This window comes from Vidua macroura, chromosome 1, assembly GCF_024509145.1.
Source record: "Vidua macroura isolate BioBank_ID:100142 chromosome 1, ASM2450914v1, whole genome shotgun sequence".
NCBI lineage: Eukaryota > Metazoa > Chordata > Aves > Passeriformes > Viduidae > Vidua > Vidua macroura.
Genome location: NC_071571.1, coordinates 118,461,858 through 118,474,086, shown reverse-complemented (window position 1 = coordinate 118,474,086; position 12,229 = coordinate 118,461,858).

The following is a 12,229-nucleotide window of genomic DNA, read 5'->3' as shown; positions in this document are numbered from 1 at the left end:
TGGAAATCTTGCTTTTTCCATACACCAAGCCAAGTGAAGGCCACAGAAACTTCAGTTCTTGGATAACTTCAGCAGCAATTTCAGTTCTTTTTATCACTCTGCAACCCAACCAAGTAGCCTTACCAAGACCCAACCAAGAGTTGCCAAGTAGGACAAAAATACTGAAAAACTTAAAGGCTGTTTCTGGTTCCCTCTGAGGTAAGGGCTCAGAGAACACAAAATCTAAGGTGGTCTTGGTACACCATTACATCCTTAAAATTGCCTTGAGATGAAGCTTGCAGACCAGTAAAGTCAGCCTGGCCTCTGATGAGTATTCATTGCTCTAATGGTCAGTTTTAAAGCAAGGCCATTAGCCAAGTATTTTAGCACCCAAAACAGAAAAATCTCAAGAGCTCAGCAGTCTGTCTTTTGATGTTTGCATATTCAGATGATAAATGCTTTAAAACAAGAACAGGTAAAAATTCTTGCTTTTCTGGCAATATCGTGCCTCTCTTCAACATTCACACAATACGTGGGAAATGCTTCTTTAGCCCGGTGGTTTTTGATTAGCTGCTTCTTGTCACCAGCCATAGAATTTCACACCTATGAGCAATGGAGGAAGTATAAAAGAACTAACTAGCAATTTCATAACCAAAGAAGACACAAATTATGATGAGAGCAGAAAGAAAAAATAATAAAGAAAAGAGAGAGAGAAGAAAAGATACTTTTTTTTAAACTTACTTTACAAGCAAGTAGTGTTCAAGTCTTGAATTGAGTTTGGGATCTCGGATTGCCTTTTTGATCTCAGTGATAGCTATATCTTTCCTTTAGTATCAAGCACTTTGGACACTTCTCATATTTTTTGGAAAGTTCATCTCTGAAGCTACTTTCAAAACCCAGAGTCATCTCCAGCAGCCAGTGCAGAAAAAAGCAAAGGATCCTTATCCAATAACACCCCTTTTCACAATATGCCTGTTACTGGGTGAAACAAACAGTCAAACAATCTGGCGGAATTTGCAGCGCATCAGTCACTTTGTAGAACGCACGAAACTTTTAGTCATTTTACCAAATGAGTGACTGAAGGAGTCATTTGAAAAACGACTGAAAATTTCAGTCATTTCAGGAAATCGCTGGTTTCATGATACTTCTAACATACCGTGTGCAGAAGGGAAGGCTCAGGCTGGAAGTGGGAAGCAGATCGTGTTCTTCAAACCCCCTCTTGTGGCTGCAGAGAACAGCGCCATGAAGTACCGCATTTTACTGTGATCTTTTGTTTAAAGACTGCAGTGATTGTTTAGGAAGGGAGATGTGAGAGACCTTGCTTTATCTCGATGCTAATATTCTTCCCTGAAAATCTCTGTCAAACGAGGTTTTTAGGGTTTTTTCCTCAGTTCTTAAGCAATAGTACATGCGGTTTGAACTGGATACCTCTGCAGAGATCCAGTACAAAGCAGTTACTGGAAAGGTTCCATATAGATTAATCCACTGGCTATTTTATGTGACTATTTATTTTAGTATAGCTGTATCTGTCTTATATGAAAGTAAAACCTTAATTTTGTTTTCTGCAAAGTATTTTAAAGCTGCACAGCCTTCAGGTAGAGCTGAAAAATATGTCTAGAGAATACTTTCTTAGCAGATAGCAGTGAACAAGCTTTCACAAATGCAGGTGACCAGCTGTTCAAATCCAAGCAACTTTGAACAAAAGCGGTCCTTAAGGCCAAAATCCTTGCTTTCCTAAGTAGAAACCAAATAATTGATCTTCTTGTCTGAATGGGACTGAAACAAAGAGCTCGCGGGAAGGGAGGGCAAGATAAGGAGAGAGGATATTGTGGTTTACTGTGAATTCTAAAATTCTTGTTTAATTCCAAAGTGCTTTAAAAAGAGTGATGCAAGTGATGGCAGAAATGTTTGACCAATTCCATATATCTGCAGTGCTGCCTTCACATTTGTTTTGGGATGTTGCATGTTGAGGATGTGTTTGCAGAAATAGTACTTTACCTTGAGTCCCTGTCAAAAGGAGAATGCCAGACAGAGAGTTAGAGCCACCAAAACAGATCCTTACTTGGTTTGGAGCCACTCAGAAAAGATCAGCACAGGTATCCTCTGTAGGACTTCATCACAAAAGCCTTTGGATACCATCAAGATCTGTGATACCTCATTTTGCCAGCATTCCCCTCTTCCCAAATACAACATACTTCCCCTTTGTTCCACTATTGTTTCAGAGAATTTTTTAAAATACATTTTTGATCTAATTTAAGTAAACATGGTATTTCAGCATAACTACAGCTATTCATTTCTGGTTTTTCTTTTTCTCATTTATCTTAATTTTGTATTTACAGTGATATTGAGAGTCAGTGGACTCATAACTTCTAACAACATAGCCTGAGAGAATATGATAGAAGTCCGGTTTTTTTTTGTACATTATAATCTGGTAGACTGAAAAACTACACAGATCAACTACAAAAGTACTTCATACCAAAACTTAGAGGAAGTGTGTTTGATCAAAGCAAAACAAAATTATTAAATTGCATAATTTAATAAAGGCTTACATTAGAGTGAAACACCCTGAGCATATAATAGTTTAAAAATATAACATGGAAAAACATTACTCAATCAACAGAAAGGAAACAATTGGTTGTGCTCTCCTTGGGCTTTTTTCCCATTATGTAGGCTGCCCAAAATAATGACCATTATTAAGTTCAATATACTTCATTTAATGTATTAGGGAAACGGCTCAGTGACTACTGAGCTACACAGGTCTGTAAAAACTAAAATGAAATTCCTTTTTACATGAAAAATTAGAGAGACTTTTTAGGGAACCATTTCAATATTTCATTTGGAAAATGCAACTATGAAGTCAGATAGAAAACATTATTTTTCCCTAGCTAAAACTATCATACTTCACAAAAACCAGAGTATGAATACTGACTACACATTCTTTTGACAATGGATACTTCAGCAGTGTGGTTTTGTCCATATCTCTATATATTTAATTAGCTGAAGGTTTGGTTTCTGGTTCTGGCACAGTTTTTGCAAGTGTGTTAGGTGAAGGCGAGGACTTGTAACAGTGACTCTGAATCTGCTTGAATGTGTCTGAGTTTGAAACCAGTGAAATTCCACTGAGCTTCATTTCAGCATGTCCTGATGTGCCTCCGCTCCCTAAAAATATCTTTTTGGAAGGGAAAATTTATTAGCTCTTGTGAAGCACCCTTATGCTGTGGTAACAGGGAACAGACAGAAGGACAAGGGCAAATCAGGACTGGCCCAAAGTTCCTCAGCAGGGCAGGACAAAATTAATTTTTTCCATTCTTCAACTTATGTCATACTCACAGGTAGTAGCAACACAACTTCTCCATGTAGCACCCTTCCTAGGGCATATGCTGGCCCAGGGAAAGATCAGCCTTCCCGGGAGGCAGCAGCTGGAGCGAGAGTTTGCCACCTCCCCAGATACCTGGGGCTCAGCAGCTGCTGTCCTGGTCTGATCCCAGCCCCCTGCAGTCCCTGCTTTTCTCTATGGCTGCAGGAGGTTTTGTCCTCACAGATGGTTGTGTGGGACCTTGAAAGATTGGCTTACACCTTGTCTTGTTTTGAGTGGTGGCACGTGTTTTGGGGCTTTGTAATGATCAGGCACAAACTTTCATGGAACCTGCTATAAGCCTGGCTAAATCCTCACACAGCCTTAAGCTTTTCTATCCCAACAGTTTTAATTAAGCCAGCCAGTTCATACTATGTGTTTATCACCATTAAACCCAGTATTATTTGCTGAAGTGAATGTAGGCATGCAGAGAAGTCAGGTATTAGCAATTACTGCAAAAGCATACTATATATACATCTACTTTATTGATTTCCAATATTTAATATTCCACAGTGACCAGCACCAATCTAGCTACAAATGAAAATACTAGTATATTATTCTCAGTTCCTTAGCTAATATTTAAGACTTTTTCTATTTACCTAATACTGAAGAAAAGCTCTATCCCTAATAAATTAATCCAAGTGAGAAGCTACTTTCAAAGACCACAAGATGTTGTCGATGTATGATGCAAAAAGCAATATGTTTTCAAATGTGACTTGTCTACTTTATTCATGTGCTACTTTTAAAATAAATTTTAATTATTTTGCACCTGTGCTATGTATTTGGTTATTTTGCACTGTCAGTTTACATAGTGGATGGTTTCATGGTCAGGCTGAGGAAGTTGGGGCTGTTCCACCTGGAGCAGTGAGGGTTGTTTAGAGTCCTCATAGCAACGTTCTTGTTCCAGTATCTGAAGGGGGCCTACAGGGAAGCCTGAGAGGCAATCAGGGACTGTAGTGACAAGACCAGGGGGAATGGCTTCAAACTGAAGGAGAGTAAGTTTAGATTAGATGTTAGGACAAAATTATTTACTGTGGGGGTGGTAAGGCACAGGAACAAGTTGTCTGGAAAAATAGTGGATGCCCCAAACACAGCAATGTTCAATGCCAGGTTGGAGAGGACTTTGAGCAAATTGGTCTAATGGGAGGTATCCCTGCCCATGGCAGAGGGGCTTGGAATGGGACAAACTTTAAGGTCCCTTCCAACACGAAGTATTTTGTGCTTCTGTTTTGCAGTTCAGTTGTGCTGAGATACACCATTGTGATCATATTTCTGCAACAGAACATGACAAGTTGGAATTCTTTCCTTTTACTTTTGTTCACTCCATCAATTTCTACTAAGTTAAATTAATTTCATTTCTCTAAGATGGATAAGAGGTGGACTTCTAAACCTCCTAACCTTTCAGCTCTGTGTTTCTGACATTAGTTTGCTAGGGAAGGGATCAGATCTCTCCCATGCTTTCAACCTTATTTATATGGGAATTGGATTTCAGGAAGGCAGATTTTTTAGAGAGTGCTTCATTTGGGTTGGTCTCACAGACAACAATTTTTCCTGTGAATTCTACCTTTGCCGTCCACACAAGTAGCATCTATTGAAGACTGAGTACATTTGAAACTCCTCCTTCAATTCAGTGTTTTTCAAATGGTATCTGTGACTAGAAGAAGCCAAGCTGTGGGTTCAGGACCTGTAATAACTGTTCACTTGATCAAAGACTATAGCATTGGTAGTAACTAGATAGTAGACAAGAAAAACTGCAATGTGGAACAGACTACAGGAAGTAAGAAAATGCAGCTTTGGTCTGTTTAAATACCAATGTGAAGGTGAAAAATCATTTTAAGGTAAGTTGTCCATTCACTAGAAGATACAATACTTGGTTTTCTTAACCTTTCCATATCAAGTGATGATAACCAGCTGAAAGTTTTTTATCAGAACAGAATTTAGTGAGTTGAGGTTTCCCTCAATTCTAGGTCTTCTAAAAAGCTCATCAAACTGGCATTACTTATCTATCACATCCATTCACCAAGTGAGATCATCTTGGCATTTTTTTTCTACAGCAGCTTACAAAAGTATTCAGTCCAGTCATCATATCTATTTCTTCTGAGTTTTCTTTCTGTCATTTCCACAGCTTTATGTTGTGACACTTGAAGACCCACACTTCCTCAGAAAATAATGCTTCGAGGTACAAAATGCTTCTTGAAGATCAGTTTTCTTTCAAGCTCTGATGTTACTCCCAGTTGTACCACCCTTCTGTCCTGCCTGCTGCACCTTCAGTAATAGACAACACAGAGAGAATTTGCAAAACATTAGGAAACTAATCACCAGGAACTGGATTTGTCTGACCATAAGGAAAATTCTGAAGAGCTATTTGCTTGGCAAGAAGCAAATAGAGAATAGTTAAAGATGTCTTAAAGAGATCTATTTTGTAAAACTTAATATTTTTAAAATTCACATTAAATTTTATGAGAATTGTTTTGTTCTTACTATTGATAATTAAGGAATCAAATTCATTCAAGTGTGAAAACAATAATGTCTCAAGTAACAAGTGACCTCTGCTGCAAAACAAAGACTGGAGACTTTACAATGTTCTCAGTCTTCTTTCCTGGCAAAGATCATGTACTACCAGATGGGGATCAATTAAAGGAACACAGAAAAGCTGACAATTGGCTTATTGGCTGAATTTAAAATGTAAAAAGAAGTTGTTTCAGATGATGCCAAAATGGCCAAGTTTTTCTTGGGAAACGGAAAGTGATTGAAAAAGGTGAAAAGCCTTTCAATTTTTTTTATTTCTCTCTGGGTTTTTTTGTCAAGAAAATTCAACAAGTTTATCACAAACTTACAAACAGTTTCATCTGACCTGCACTCACATTTACAGCAAAGAAATCACTCGAGCAAAAGACATTCATCACCTCTGGGAACAACGCACACCTTTTTTTCCATGCAGCTTTCCTGAACACTAGTAAGCCATTAACTGTATTTGCTGCTTCCTGCATTCAATTACCAAACATGAGGTGTTTGCCAGACCAGATTTTTCACATGAAAGTATTCAACACACAGATATTTTTTTGCCAATCCTTGTCCTATTCTAGCAAATAGTTCTGGTTTTATCTGAACAAGGAGTGGGTTCCATGATGAAGAATGAGAAATACTGTTTCTACATGCTATATGCAAAAAGCTCGAAGGACTCAAGATCTGTATCCAAATTATAGCACTCAGACTGATTCTCAAGAGGGCTGAAGTACAGTTACATACAGTTTCCATATTTTTAATTTTAAAACAATATCCATATTGTATAATTGTACTCTTGGTTTTTTCAGAGCTACTGTTTCAACAGCAGAAGCACTCAGCAATGTCAAATACTTTAAAAAACAATAGGACAGGTACTTAAATTAATTAATGCACTGCTATGAGCAGTTTTGGATGCAGAATCTATGGGGGAAGTTTATGAATATTTTGTCTGAATGATTCTTCTGTTTTCCAACAATTCTGTAAATATTTTAATACTGTAGCAAAAGTGATGCATCCCTGATGAAAAGTTAAGAGACAAGAGAAGGGAAAAAAGTGTTTTCAACCTTTCAACCAAAGTATTCCCACCCCAAAATAGGAGATGTAGCCTGGGGGCAGGCAACTTCAACCTTGTTAACTGAGCCATGAGCATACTCTTAGGAATGACTAGAATTTATTGCAGGCTCACCAGAGCCCTGTAATGGATTCAGCATCAGGCAAGGGCTGAACTTCATGGGCCAGCAAAAGGCATGGGCTGCAAAACAGGCAGAACAAAAGCTTTGTGTGCAAATTCCTCCCCCTACCTTTAGAAACTCTTTTCTGCTGATTTTTTCTTTCTGCAAGAGAAAACATCTCTTTCGGGATACATTGCCTTCCTAATTCTACTCAAATTAGAGAAATTATCCTGGGAGAGAGGAAAACATATGATAAGATTGAAAATATAGCTGTGAAATAATGGTAACATTGCTGGTTTTGCAGTTTGGTTTGGTAGTGGTGGTTTTTTGTAAGTTTTGCATGTTGTTGTTGTTGCTGCTGATTTTTTTTTTTTTTTTAATAAAAGCTTTCCATTCCCATTTCCTTTACTCCCCTCTCCAAAGAGAAAGGGTTCAGTTTTTCAGTCCCTTCTTTGCTGAAATCCAGGAAGGCAGATTTCTATGTATCTTTTTAAGATACTTTGAGCTTTCTGGAAGGAAACAGAATATTGTCTATTAACCTATAGTGTGTCAATGGTAAAAAACCTTATGGTAGCTCTCCTGTTTTCATTTTTAATCTGCTCTTGCTGGAAGGGATTATCTGCTTAGTCTCTGTTGAGTAGGATGGGAGCTTGCAAGCTCCTACATTACTTCTTGTCCTGCAGGATCCCAGTGTTTTACTCTGAAATTTTGAAGGGTCCTGCTAAGAGGATTGCAAAACCCTTGCCCAAATCCCATTTTTCACCTGGTGTGACACATCACTAAATCATCCCATTTACGTAAATCCATTCTCTGAGACCATTCAGGGACTGCCCTGCTCTCAGTCTGGCACTATCTGGACCACTTGCTTCACCTTCTTGCCTTAAACAACAGCAAGAAGCTACAACCAGGGAGTTTTCTTCAGGAGGCAAGGTACTAAACATGAATGCTGTAAATATGGTTCTCCTAAAGCCCTCCTCCTTTTTTTATACACACACACACCCTTCCCCCATACTTAAAAGCATGTGGAGGCTGTCGGCCAGCTCTCTTTCAAGGTTATTTGGAAGGTCTTCACTTTCCCTGGTGTCAGCAACCAGATATGAATCACAGCGTTCAGTGAAGGAAGGGCTGCCTGTTGGATAAAGCATCCCAGAATACTACTTTCAGACTCACCCAGAGCACTGCCACAACATCTAATATTAAATCCCAGTGATAAGCAATAGTTGAAATTAAACAATGGTGTGTCAAAATCAGTTGGATCTGTACAAAGGGAAAACCAGTGCACTTGGAGAAACACTGAAACAGCAATACCGGAGGAAATCAGTGTGTAAGCTGTCTGACCTCTTATTTTTCCCCATTCCTCTCTTACTGTATTTCTCCTCCATCCCCAAAGGAAGTTAAAGATGTTTTTATAATGTGGATGATAGAGACGACTTATCTGCATAATGAAGCTGAAAACAGCCTGCTTGTGTTGAAGCTCCTCCTCTGCATGTTACATGCCAGCAGAGATTTGCTGCGAAACAGGAGAGCTGCAATGCAGCATTTTCCTCTGGAACTTTGCAGCTGTATTACAGTTCCAAGCACACCACAAAAAGACTTTTGTTTACAGTATTTAAATTTAATTTAAATGGCAGCTGTTAAAAGTAGGCAGATGAATCACTACACATCCACTAACATTTTACTGCTCACCCACTCTAAGGCTTTTATTCTTAACTGAATTACTTCATGTTCTCTTACAATTAATTTTCCTATTGTTTTATCATACTACCTGCCTAATAATTAGTGGTCCTTAATATTTGGCTACTACCAGTCCTCAATACTCATCAAAAAATAAGATGCTTGGGTAAAAAAATAGAGTCATAAAAGAGCTCAAAATACACAAAACCACTAGGTAGGGATAATAAGGGCAGTAACCTCAGAAAGCAGAGAAATTTCAAAGAAAACTACACATGGAAATCATCTCTTACTTTCCTCAAGCACAACAGCATCAGTTCCCAATAATGTTCACCATTCTGCTTCCCAAACTGTGCAATGTCACCAGAAGGTTGGTCAGGATGGCAGGACCTTACCTCCAGAACTCAAAGCTACAAGGACTCAGTGACTCCGTGACTGCCGTTCCTCCTTCAAGCCCGTATTGCCTTAACACTACCTAGCTTAGCAAGACAGGATGTTACAAGGTAATTTCCAATATACATCCCAAGCCCCAAAGCACTGTTCCAACTTACTCGTGAATCTGACTTCCAAATACCCTAGGAAAAAGTTAAGGTCTAGGTCCAAATTTTCCCCTCTTATCCCCTACACAGAAGTATTAGTTTAATCCACCAGTATTTCCTTTACAGGTTCAATATATGCTGCAGTTGCAAGAAGAATTACACTGCTCTTAGACTAGCTCTCCATGGAAATAGTCACCAAACCAGTCAGCATAATTATCAGACTCTGGTGAAGAAAAATCCTGGATGAAAAATATATCAGTGACAATGATAAAATTCAGCTGATGCTGAAAAACTCTGACTGAGCTCTGAGGGAAAACTATTCCAATACTCCCTCGCTTTTGACATGATATGAAGATAATTCATATAGAAGAATTATATTTGCACAAGGTTAGTAATAAGAAATCTCAAATTGGATTTCTGCTCTTTTTTTTTTTAAACCCAACTTCCTACATGCTGGATTTAACTACTGATTTCAATAAAGCTGGGATTTAACTCTCATTGACTGCAATGCAGCCATTTCTCCCTAAGCTTGAAAAATACTTAGCTTCCCACATATGTGCATGCAAACAGAACAAAAGAGCAGAAACTACACATGCACATGTCTCCTATAACATCTCCTATGAATTGCATCTTACAGGGTGATGGCTGCAAGCATGCTTTGCACCAAGCTTTCACTGTGTGTTTGAAGCTATAGCACATATCATTAAAGCACTTGCAAACAGCTATGACTGTCACAAATGATGGAAGTATCTTTCCCCTTCATCTTTCTCCTCCTATTTCACTAGAGAAGGCAGTTTTATGATGGGTCCTTATTTGAATGATCATACTCTGATTTTCTGCATCTTCTGCTGCCATTGACTGGAGATCGATCAGTTGTTGATAAGTGCTGTGAATGTTAAAATACACCAGGCCAGAAAGAGGGACAGATTCCTCTACTAGCTGCGTACATACAGCCCAAAATAGCAGACCTCTCTCCCTTGAAGAACTTACACCTTGCTGTATTGTAAATATCAAACAGTAATGAGTTATTTATTGCCCAGACTCTCACTCCCAAACATGACAAACTCTAATGCTTTGCCTGACCTCTGATGGAAAATTAATCTCTCTGTTTCCACAAAGACTGTACAGATGTCCAAAATATGGGATCTTCCTAGATATTTTATTCTTTTGCTGAGCAGAGTGCTGAACTGGATAATCCCTAAATCACTGACTGTTGAGAGGGTTTAGCAGGGGAAGGATCACTATTTATGTTCTTATACACTTCCCTAAGTATCTGCCCTCACTGACTGCTAGAGATAGAATATTAGGCCAGAAAGACCTGTAGCCCAACCTCTGCCTTGTGATTATAACCATAGTTTAAATTCACAGTACAGGTTTCGTATGAGAGTTTGCATCAAATTTATGCTGCTCCATGATGGGAAGAGAAGGTACTGGAAGTCACACTCTTCCCTCACAGACCTTCCAACCCCCTGTCCCCACACTCCCACCACCAGCACTGGGTGGCCTGCTGGTGGGATCACATGTGGACCCCTCTCCCAGCAGCAGTCCTGCCACAGTAAGCAAAGGCCATTTCTTTGCGAGGTGCAAAGCTACGTTTGCTGCAGCGACAGCAGCATGGATCCTATAGCTTCTCACTGCGCCATGGAGATCAGGTTCTTCTTACCCTACAGCATCAGAGATCACATGAGCCCTAAAAACTTCCTTCACCCCCTCAAATTACATCACAATTAGCATCAGGGGAGACATCAAATTTCAGATGTATGGAAAACCACTGTGGACTTCAGTGTAACCACTTGGACCTGGCTGAACTAATATAGCCACTGCTCAAATGCCAAGAACTTTGATTCGCACAAGACTGCTCCTTAATTGAAACTATTCAACAAATGTTTTATGCAACTGTAATTCAGCCAATTGATTGTTTATAATCTTTGGCTGTGACTGCAGCATTCAGTACAGGGAGAATTGTCTTTCGGTACTCATTTGCATCTGAGCATCAGCCTTGCAAACAAGGGTATGTTGTTTATCAGAACATTCACAAGAAAATGTTAGAGGAACAAATCAATTCTTCCTAATTATCTGGAAAACATATCCTCAAAATCACCTGTGACTACTGATTTTATACAAACAACTATTTAAACCCAACCTTGACCCTTGGCAACTAGAGAATTATTCAGGGCATAGTAGCTGGCAAACCTTACCACATTGAGATAGCTATAATGTCAGCAATGAGCTATCATTAATGAAAAATAAAAATTCCCATATGAAAAAAATCCTTACTTTTCACTGCTTTGGAACTATTCAATAAGTACTGGCTCAGTACAAGACTCAACACATGCATTAGTGAACTCTGACCTTACTGGATAGTACAGTCATAAGTGTTGGGCTTTTATTACAGAGGTCTTTCATAGTCAGTACTGATAAAGTAGGATCCCAGTGGCAACAAACCATTAGAGAAACTTTCTTTTTCACCTGTCTAACAAACCTTGAACCTGCAAAGTACTCAGGCTAGTGAAGAATGCCAGAAAAGCAAGGACATGTGCAACAAGAGTGCTGGACAATTTAATTACAACAGTCACAAGACCAAAACCAACCCCACAAACCAAGTAATTATTTCATGCTTAAATATCATTCCTCTTTATTCCTTTAAGTTGTTGCAATTAAACTGCATATTACTATTTAATTTCCTCAAATGGGACAGTGTTTCACAGAAGATGGATAGCCTCCTGGATCTCTGAACTCCTCTCTGAGAGTGAGTAACTGTTATTAAAACACTATTAAATTACCCTGTAGTAGTAATTAATCAGCCTCAGATCTAAGCTGTAAATGGCAATAAGGGAAGATTCCACCATCAGCAAATATTAATCCCTACTTTTAAAATCTGCATTGCTGATTGGATTTAGGTTTTGGCTGGCTTGTCACTACCCCTAATCTGAGCAACTAGAATTTGATCAAGAAGAGGAAGTATGGGGAATATAAGGGGAGAACAGCATGTCCCGATCAAGCAAGAG